The 11,268-nt window shown below is 40.8% G+C and overlaps 1 pseudogene; it reads right to left on the bottom strand.

The window, feature by feature from the left end:
- Positions 1 to 824: 824 nt before the first annotated feature.
- Positions 825 to 11,268, bottom strand: LOC101607930 (annotated as a pseudogene).

Here is an 11,268-nt window from a genome sequence, read left to right as displayed (position 1 = left end):
TACAGCCAGGCCAGACATGGTGGCTCCTACCTAGAATCCCAACACTCAGGAAGCTGCAGTAGGAGTACTACAATGAGTGTGAGGCCAGCCTGGGCTACAGAGTGAGTTCCAGGTCAACCTGGACTAGAGGGAGACCCTGCCAAAAAAAAAAAAAAGATAAGCCCAGTTTTGTTTAACTAGTAGTTCTTTTTCTTGTCTTTTTGAGACAGGGTCTCACTATATAGCACAGGCTGGCTTCTAACTATTGGAGATCTTCCTGCTGCAGCCTCACAAGTGCCAGGATTAAGACATGAGGCCTCACACCCAGCTTAACTCGTGTTCTTTAAATGACAAATTCTAAGCATAATTATTTCCCTGGCCAAAAGGTACTGACAGCCAGGAAGAGTAACTGTTCTCAAACACTCTTGCAAAGCAAATCTGCTAAACCACACCAAAAACCAGCTCAAAATAAGATTTAAAACAAGAAAACAGAAGTGGAGTTTGACCTCTAATTAAGTCATTTTCATACATAGTCCAACTCTGAGTTCTATCAAAGGGAATCCTAAAAAGGGCCCCTCAATGAGAAATGCAAAAATCACAATGGTTTTTTGTTTTGTTTTGTTTTTGAGGTAGGGTCTCACCCTAGCTCAGGCTGACCTGGAATTCATCTGTAGTCTCGGGATGGCCTTGAACTCACAGTGATCCTCCTACCTCTGCCTCCCAAGTGCTGGGATTAAAGGTGTGCGCCACCACGCCTGGTCACAATGATCTTTTATGAGCACTGTAGACCTATCCCTCATTTCAAAGGCAATCAAGCTAAGTGTCTCTGCATTGACTTCCTCAGTTCACTCACTCCACAAATGCATGGGCTCTGTCTTCTGCAGGTCTGGGGAAAATGGGCCAGGCATGGAAGGTCCATCCAGGTCAGACAGAGTGAATGATCCATGACTGTTCAGTACAGAAAGGAACTGGAAAAGCTGTTAGCACCTTGCAGTGTGGCTGGGCTCAGGGGAGCAAACGGGCTGAGAGTACTCCAAAAGTGGATACTGGAGAGCAAGGGGCCAGGAGTCAGCAAGATGGGTGTCTGAGAAAAGTGCTGGTGTGAGAGAGGCTGTGGGGAGCGATGGGCTTGAGAGTCCCAAGGGACTCCGGTCACTGCCATGATTACAGGGGCAGGAGCCAGTTCTAACCCCTTGGGTTTCTTGGATCTTGATGCATTATTTGTTTTGTCTTTTTCTGGCAAAGCTGAATCCCCATTTTTAGGCTCCAGTGACACGTTCTTTGGAAGTTCCATTTGGCTGAGAAGCCAGAGTCAATATCCATGTCGATGTCTGGGTTAGAGTTCAGTGGTAGAAAAAGGTGTCCTCGGAGGCTCCTTTGAAGGAAGAGGTGTGGACAGGAGTGGAGGTGTGGGATTAAAAGTGGCAGCCACCATGGATGCAGAGGCTGGGGTTTCCAGAGAAGACAGTTTAGGAGAAGCCAACGTCTCTAACACTTGGATACTTTCTGCAGAAGATGGAGAGGTACGTGGGCCAGGTAAAATAGTCACTGTGTGGCTTTTTGGATGGTGGTGTTACAAATTTAATGACAGACTGTGCTGACTCCTGAGATTTTTTTTTTTCTTTGCCAGTTTCTCAGCTGGATTCTCTATCTTTATTAACTTGAAGAGCTTCTTATTGGAGGTATTCAGAGAGTTGAGAGTAAAGGACGAATACAAACCCGAGTGGATATAGTCATTGGGGCTAGAGGTCTTGGCAACAGGCTGAGGTGGCTTCTCTTTCCCTCCATTTTCTGAGTCTTTGGAAATGCTGGCTTCACTGGAGTTTAAAGTTTCAAAGTCTCCTTCAATCCTGCCCACTGCCATTGGATCCATTTTCAAAACCTCTGGATAAGAGACAAACTTGTACACAAACTTCTGACCATTTACTTTTTTTAGGCATTTTTTTTTTTTAAAGACAGAGATGGGAAAGTAGAGATAGAGAGAGAGGGAGAATGGGTACACCAGGGCCTCTAGCCACTGCAAACGAACTACAGACACATGCGCACCATGTGCATCTGGATTATATGGGACCTAGAGAATTGAACCTGGGTCCTTAGCCTTTGCAGGCAAGCACCTTAACCACTAAGCCATCTCTCCAACCCCCATTTACTTTTTTAATGATATTCTTTACATAGTAGTATCTCAGGGCTCAGCTGAGTTCATCATAATTCATGTTAGGCTTATTCTTGCGAATCCCCCAGAGCAGAGCCATTTCCTCTGCCTGCAGAAGGTTGAAGACCCCATTGTTAGAGGTCCAGCAGATCATGTGCAGGTGCTGAGGCTCCTGCAGGAGCTGGAGGAGGAACTGCCACAGGGCGATGGTCACGTTCTCAAATGCAGTGCTTCCACATTCCACTGCTGTGGCCACTCTCAAACACCCCTACTGTTACTTACTTTTAATAGCAGTCATGAGAAGGCTTCTCCTTGATGGAAAGCTGCGCTTGCAGCCACTGAAGGAGGAAAGAAAGACACACAGTTCTATATATTCTCAGAAATATTTTAAGATTTATTCCATCCTTATGTAATGCATGGTACATAGTGTGAATGTTCATCTTGTCGTTGTGAGCAATGAAACCATGTGTTATTGTCATAAAAATGTTGTGGAACTTAAACAATTCTGGGAACATTTGAGTTAGTGTTTTCCCAGTGCTTGGGTTGTAGTAAAATTCAACTTTATGTTCAAGAATTCAGTATGTTTGGTGTTTAAGATCCAAGGAGAAGCTCTGTTCTTATGAATATGCTTCCCAGTTAATAATTCATCTGCATCAGAAAAAGAGATGTCACCGAGATTTCATAGGAATATCAGAAGGAAATTGGCAAGAAGGAATATTCAGAAGCCCCTAATCGTGATTATAGAGTTCAGTCTGAGCATAGACCATGTTCTGAAGGAGACATGAATAGCAAGATTGCTCTGGGGGTGGAATTGAGAAGAATTCATTCTAGAATCCCAAGGCCACTTCATCCATGATCCGAAGTCAATTTTATTCAAAGCCATACCCTCTTTCTTTCATTCCCCATATGGCTAAGTGTAGTTATTTGCTCATTTCCTGCTTTATCTCAGAGACTGGATTAGAGATGAATGTCTAGTCCCTCAGATGTTATACTGTAGTGAGACTTAAGGATATGTGTACTCTCATCATGTGTACGACTTGACTGGGGGATACAGAGAAGAGAGCAGCTGTCTTCCTAGAAGAAAGAAACCTCTTCCTAAAAGGAATGTGTGTCATGACTTCAGAAATTAGAATTCTCTCCGAAGTTATGATACTGCGAAGAGATGGGTTTCTGGCAATCTCATATCCTCACTTATGAAGTTAATCCGGAATAGAGATAGAAACTGAGCCAAAACTCTTGAAGGCACATAAAGCATTCATGGGTCTGTTCCTCTCTGCTCCAGGACCAGCTCTGGGAGGTTAGGAAATGAATTGGTATTCCTTGACCTCTGGGCAGTGAATGTGGTGTTTTGAAGGTCACACACTTTAATGATATATGGATGCTCAAATCCTATGTGGAGAAAAATACATAGGTAAATTATTCTTGATAACAATATATATATTAGAACAAAAACTAGATATTTTTCAAGAATGCTCTGATGTTCTAGTGAAAATAAGATGAAATGTTCATATTTTTTCTCCAATATGGCCAGAAATTGTTATAGTAAGAGGTGTTGGGCTGGAGGGACAGCTTAGTGGTTAAGGAATCTGCCTGCAAAGTCAAAGGACCCAGGTTTAATTCTCCAGGACCACATAAGCCAGAAGCACAAGTGGGTGCATGTGTCTGGAGTTCATTTGCAGTGGCTAGAGGCCCTGGTACATCCATTCTGTCCCTCCCTCCCCCTCTCTCTCTCTCAAATAAACTTTTAAAAAGAGATGTTATCACATGCCTGGACCTGGACCAGATTAAAAATCTAGTAATTATTGATTCAATGTTTGAATGAATATTACATGAGATATTTGATTTGGGGGTGATTAGCTTAAGACCAAACAATTATTATTTTAACACTTTATTTTTATAAGGTTGAACTCAACAATCCCATTGTTATATTTTCCCCTCCTACTTACCACAGAATGGATAAAGTTGTTTTTTATTGCCAGACTGGAACCATAGCTGGTAATCATTCTCATTGCTCTGGGAGACAAAAAGAAATCAGCATTGCAAAGACTGCTTTTCAGCAGACATGCTTCTTACTTGCCATGGTTTTTAAAAATTTTTTTAATTTATTTACTTTCAAGCAGGGGGGTACTGGGTGAGTCAGGGCCTCTAGCCCTGCAAAGAAGCTCCAGATGCATGTACTGCTTTGTGCATCTGGATTTACATGGGTACTGGGGAACCAAATCCAGGTTGTTAGGTTTTGCAGGGGAGCACCTCAACCACTGAGTCATTTCTCCATCCCTAACTTGGCCATGTTTTTAGATAGGAAGATATTTGGGACTAGTATACATGGAGCATTATCTTTGGGGTAGACACAGTTTTGAGTAGACTGTGCTGATTTCAGTAGCTCCTATTCTACTCACAGCCTCAGTAGAAAATCCAAGGTTTTTGCTTGTCCTTCCTAATGGAACATGACTATGCAGATCCTCAGTGGAATCAGCTTATCCCTTTGTGACAGACCCAAGGACTAAGAAGTCCCATTCATGACTCCTCATAAAGAATAGACTTATCCCAAGAGCCCTGACTTCTGTTCCTCTAGATTTGTGGAGATGCTGAGTTTTGGTTCACATGTCCCAGTCTGACAACTTAGTAGTCAAAGACCACACATCATCATCATTATTATGGCTAAGAAAGTAGAACTCTAAACAATTTCTATTATATACATGTATAATATATACAACAATGTAAATGTCATTATTAAGATTCATAAAGCATAGTTCAGTTCATGCTTTCAGTTCACATGAAATGTAAATGAGCATGCAATGAAAGTACTCAGATATCTACTAATAACATATCTTTTAGCTGCCCTTACTTCTTGAAAGTAAGATGGCAAAATATGACTTTAATATTTTTAATAATAAGGGATCCTGTGATAATCATACATACATTTTGAAAAAACAAAGATCTCAACAACCAAATGCATTGTATCTCTAAGTTACTTACAAAGGACTTACAGTTATTCCTAGCATTGTTAGTGATCTCTAGATAATATCATTCACGGTGTCCACATTTGCTGGTTCTATAAGAGCTATTGAAGAAATACAGGTAAGATTCTTACAAGTTAAAAATTTGAAAGCATATGATTAAACACTTATTCTCAAATCATTATCCATATTTTTAATCCAACATTTTTTTTCAGGTAATGACAAAGCAAAACACATCAAAGCACAACTCTTGATATTTTTTTTCCACTTCTCTTCTATAACATGAAGCAGTTGTAAGAATTCTTTCCCAATAAATTTCTCATGAAATAAAAGATTTGAAGCACTCACAATAAACAGGTTGGATAACAAAGTGACAGATAAATAAGAATAGGCATGGAGGCCAACATCTCAGAATTCTGAAATTCTTTTCACAATGAAAGAGTAATTGACAAAGGAAGTGCTGAGCCCTTTTCTTCTCTTCTCTTTACCAATGTGGGAGCATGGGTAAGTAGTTTTCTCCCCATAGCTGGCTCTTCATGGATCCTGATTCAGCATGAGTCCTCACAGTGATGGGAAGTTGACTGAAAACTGAAAGTTCCTTGAGGGTTTCAAAGACTTGATTGCAATTATATGATACAAGCTAAATGACCTTGGCAACTTATAAAGCAAACAAGTCACAACACAACTGGTCAAAATATGAGTTACCAACACATATATACAGGTTAAATTGTTTTCTATTTTTAAAATGTTCTGTGAAACATGATTTACATTTTTGGAATGTGATGGAAAATATAAGTTAACTATGTTCATCTGTAGCCATCCCATGTCAAGATAGCACCTGCCTGGGAGTCTTACCAAAACTTGTCCAGTCCAAGAGAAAGGACTTGCTAGCATGAGTATGGCCTCCAATCACTGTGTCCTCACACTCACTAATCCACAGGATACTCAGTGAGGTAACATGCTTTATTTTGTAGGATTTCTTATACCTAGAAAGTGAGTCAAGAATATACTAGTCTGCTCATTAAATGTAGGAGCAGCTATGTTCATGGTAAAACCCAATTCTTCTGATCCAGAACCTCTGTCATCTCTATCACCCTGGGTATAGTTCAGTAAGTGAATGGACAGGGCCTTCCCAAAGCCTGGGCTCAGTGAAGCCTGTCCCGGGAAGACCGTGAGCATACCTCAGCACACAGATATAGACTGCCTGAGCTGGTGAGAAATGACTCAAACTGTGTCATGTAAAGTTGATGCAGCTTTATAAATCAGCATGCACCAGCCTTTAAAACTCATTGCAATAATTCTCTTGTGGATTCAGTAAAACAATAATAAGATCTGCTGTCGTGAATGTGAACCAAGGAAGTTATGCAGCAGCCTAGGCCTACATTTCATCCTACTGGCAGCTACCTGTGCTCAGAACACTTTAAAATATTTTATGTCCATTATTTGATGTACGCCTTGGATAACTCCATCAGGTAAACTGTATTCATCCCATTTTATATATGAGGGAACTCTCAGGTTAACAGCACAAAGTAAGAGAGACGGGGTTTGAGCCAAGGCTGCATAACTCCTTATGTATAAAAGAAAGTTGACAGCAGGGCTTTACCCAAGCAACAGCAGCAAGACCCTTCATGAGTTTTGATGTACAACATATACTACAAGATACCCATAGTTTAAAAAAACAAGCAATATGATATAATCACTACTTCTAATATTATTTCTTACAGTTTTTTGTTTATTTTATTTATTTGAGAGTGACAGACAGAGAGAGAATGAGGCAGAGAGAGAGATTGGGTGCGCCAGGGCTTCCAGCCACTGCAAACAAACTCCACATGCATGTGCCCCCTTGTGCATCTGGCTAAAGTCAGTCCTGGGGAATCGAGCCTTGAACTGGGGTCCTTAGTCTTCACAGGCAAGCCCTTAACTGCTAAGCCATCTCTCCAGCCCTATTTCTAATATTATAATGGTATTGTAGGTATGATGGTTTGAATAGATGGCCCCCAATATATTCAGTTTTTTATTAGTTTGTAGTTTGCATCTGCAACCACCTGGCTGGAGGCTGTGTCACTGGGCAGACCTTAAGGTGTGGTGGTGGGTTTCATATTTCAATCTAAAGATATGAAAAGTGTGCCTAGCTGGAGGTCCTGAAGTGTGCTGTGCTGTGTGGCTTTTGCCTTTTGGCATGTGCTTCTCTTTCTCTGCTTGGTCCTGTGAAAGCAGGCCAGTTTCTTCTGCAATCATGGACTTTCCCCTGGATCTGTAAGCTTCAATAAAAACTCTTCCTTCATAACTGTGCCTGGTCTGAAAGTCCATCTCAGAGAACCTAAAGCGGTCTGCTACAGAAGTTGATACTGAGAGTGGGGTGAGATGAACCTGACCATGTGGATGTTGATCTTTTGGAACCTTTGTTTTGGAGAAATCTGCATGGGCTTGTTGCTTGTAACTAAAGATGCCTTCTGGAGAGGTTAGCCAAGTTTTATGGACTATTCTGATGAGAGTTTGATAATGCTAAGTACAGACAGTCTTGAGTTTCAAGGATTGGCTTGTGAACTTTCTAAGGGGAAAGAAAGACTACAGAGGACTTTGTTGGAAGTGGGCTAGTGGCATAAGATCTGGCTGTGATCTGCTGCCCAGGTCCAGAGAATTTGACCAAAATTAAACTTTTAATGAATTCTGTGCTTGGCTAAAGATACTGGACTGGAAATTTTAAGTTTTAAAGTTGGAAAACCTCATACAAGTTAAAATTACAGGCTCTGAGACTGGTCTTAGGTTACTGAACCTGCTATTTTCAAACACATTAGCAATCTTAAAGAAGATGGCCCAACTCCTTTACATTAAAACAATGGAGAGGATGCCTGAGAAAAGTCTATCATAGAAGTGCAAACTCTTTTGAAAGAGTTTACTGGAGAAGGAAACTGCTTTTCAAGGTTATGATTTATTTTGTCCCTAAATTAAGAATATGGTTGTGTCCTGCACACCTGGTATTTGTTTCAAAACCTGAAAAACATGAGGAATGTTATGAATTGTACACAGTTCCAGGAGCTGCTGCTGAGATGCAGCATGAGGCAGGACCTAGTACCCTGATAGAATGAAAAAGCCTTTGGAAGATGGACCATGGTTTGCCTGGAGACCTAAAGACATTTTGGATATACCAGGACTATGCAAGGGCTACCATGGAGCACACTGTTGACCTAGGATGGAAGTGTTCCCTGGCTACTCTGCAAGAGGGAGGGGTGAATTAGAATATCTTGAGAATGGTAGTCTCTGGTTATATTGAACTTGAACTGCAGAAGTTTTATGTTTGTTTGATGGTGACTGAGCTTGCATTGTTTTAGTCTTTCCTTGCTATACATTACACCAGTTGAAAATGTTTACTCTGTGCCTTTATATGTTGGAAGTATTTAACTTATTTGATTTTATAGGACTTATTATCTTAAATTGGTCAAGATTCTGGGGACCTTTGAAATTGAACTAAGTACAATTTACAATGTGTTCTGAATCTATTGGGGGCCAGGGGCAGAATGTGGTGGTTTGAATAGATGGCCCACAATATATTCAGTTTTTTATTAGGTAGTAGTTTGCATCTGCAGCCACCTGGCTGGAGGCTGTGTCACTGGGCAGATCTTAAGGTGTGGTAGCAGGTTTCAGATTTCAATGTAAAGATATGCAAAGTATGCCTAGCTAGAATTCCTGAAGTGTGCTGTGCTATGTGGCTTCTGGCTTTTGGCTTGTGCTTCTCTTTCTCTGCATGGTCCTATGAAAGCAGGCCAGCTTCTTCTGCCATTATGGACTTTCCCCTGGATCTGTAAGCTTCAATAAATATCCTTTCTTCCATAACTGCCTAGTCTGGAAGATCATCCCAACAAACCTGAAGCTGTCTGCTACAGTGGGCATACACACTATAATTTAGTTGCAAAATATGGTAGTGTTTCTGCTATAAGAATTTTTCCTTTGCTGTATAGTTATATTTTCCTTGGCTTTCAGATGCACACAAAACTATCCTTATACTACCTCTGAAAGATGACAGTATGCCTTAGACAGTGGTTTTAATTTATATTTTCAATTTTTTTTAATTTATTTGAGGAAAAGAGACAAAGAGAGAGGGGGGGGTCAAGTGCTTCTTGTCATTGCAAACAAACTTCAGAAGCATGTGCCTCTATGTATGACTGGCTTTAGGTGGCTGCTAGGAAACTTAAGTTGGGTTACCAGGCTTTGCAAGCAAATGTCTTAAATTGCTGAGCCACCTGCCCAGCCCAAATAGTAATTATTATTCTCCAGTATAAGTGCTTCAACTCAAAACAAGTACAGAATGTCATGTTTAATCATGGAGCATTATAATACTAATGAAGAGGGGTGTTTTTTTTTCCAAATTCTATGTCATCTTTTGGGAAAAAATATAAGTCATTGGTATAGGGGACACTGCATCTGTCATTTAGTCCCTTCCTCTAATTTGATGGAAGGGGGATTTCAGCCAACATGCAAAAGAAATAGTGAGACAGTGAAAATTACTTGTCATAGAACAATGTATTTGGTAATGATCAACACCATCTGACATCAAATTTCTCTCTAAGCATTCTAAGCTACAAATTTTTGACAAAAGACAAAAATGATCATAATCTGGTCTTGAAAAGTCAACCTCTATGAGATTCCTTTGCAGATAGTGAATGTGCCTTTGCTGATTATTTCAGAAATCTTTTTTTAATGACTTTCTGTAAACTGACCTTTTACCATGGGTCACCATGATCTCAAAATTACTTCTGTAGTTCCTCAGTGGATCTATGGTTACAGTTGTGGGGTGATTGGGTGCACAGAGCCCAAGGGGCTGGAAGGAGGAGGTGGTGAGTGTGTCTTGGCTAGAGCTCCCTCATGACCAGGCTGGGCAGTGGTCTCAGGGACCCTGGAGGCCCCCTGAGTGTCCCGCTTGCTGCACTTTCTCAGCTCAGATTCAGTGCCTGGTCGTGCCATGGTCTAGGCCCTGGGAACGCAGCTGTCCAGTGGTAGCCTAGTCAGGCTCTAGCATAGATTGCAATCAAAGATGAGTAACTGGTGCCTTTGCTCTCAGAACTCAGACCTATCTATCTGCTAGCAAACCTCCTGGTTTCCCCAGTGCACTGAGGTGGTTATTTGAACAGCATGTTCCTTATCGTACATTGGATACCACAGGCTTTCTAATCAATGATGTCTTCATTAGTCTAGAATCAATACCTAGGAGCTCAATTGCTAGTTGTAAATTAGGTGCATGTTTAGTGTTAAGAAACAAACTGTTCTAGAGTCATAATTCCAGTTGGCATTCCCACCAGTCCCTGTAAATGTCCACATCCACAGTGCACTCAGTGTCATTGCTGGTGTTGGCATTCTAGTGCTGTATTGTGACAGCATTTCTTGAGCATCTTTCCATGTGCCTACGTGTCACCTGTATTCTTTGGCAGCATGAAATACTCTGAGTATTTTTGACACACAAAGACAAGCCTCTGTTTTCACTGAAATTTGACCTTTGCACAGGTAGAAAGCTGCTGGACATACAAGCTGGAAACCTTGAAGCCAATCAGCCATGAGGTGACAATAAGATTCAAATCAAGTGAGATCATGAGTCATGAGCCTAGGACACTGATGCTCCCTAACCCTAACTTGGGAAGACCCTTTCCCTTGACAAGACTATTGGACAGATTTGATCTCACTATATATACTATTCTTCATTTTGTATTACTTTGTTTTGTTTTTTTCAAGGTAATGTCTCACAGGCTGACCTCAAACTCACTCTGTAGACCCATCCTGGCCTAGAACTCATGGTGATCCTCTTGCCTCTGCCTCCTGAATGCTGGACTAAAGGGATGTGCTACCACACCCAGCTATATATACTTTTCTTTACAGTCTCCGCTATTAGCTACTAAAATCTTTATTGTTTACTGTCTACGTAGATTCTAAGGAACTCCAGGTAAGAATTTGTAGCTGATTTCTCACTTAATATTCCCACACTTTGGCACAGCAAAGGAAATTCAAGAATTATGAGACTATATGGCATATTTTATTATAATAATTTTAATCATGATAGGGTCTTAGAGAAACTATTTTGTAGAGTAAAAGTAATCTGGATTTTTTTTAGTATCAGGCATCTTACTGAGGAGCACAGATAGTATGAATATGACTGTGGAGCTCCCAGTTCTTTGTACCGTCTCTCAT

Source organism: Jaculus jaculus, chromosome 2 (assembly GCF_020740685.1).
Source record: "Jaculus jaculus isolate mJacJac1 chromosome 2, mJacJac1.mat.Y.cur, whole genome shotgun sequence".
Taxonomy (NCBI): Eukaryota; Metazoa; Chordata; class Mammalia; order Rodentia; family Dipodidae; genus Jaculus; species Jaculus jaculus.
The sequence above is the reverse complement of the archived record's forward strand: the minus strand, read 5'-3'. Positions and strand labels throughout refer to the sequence as shown.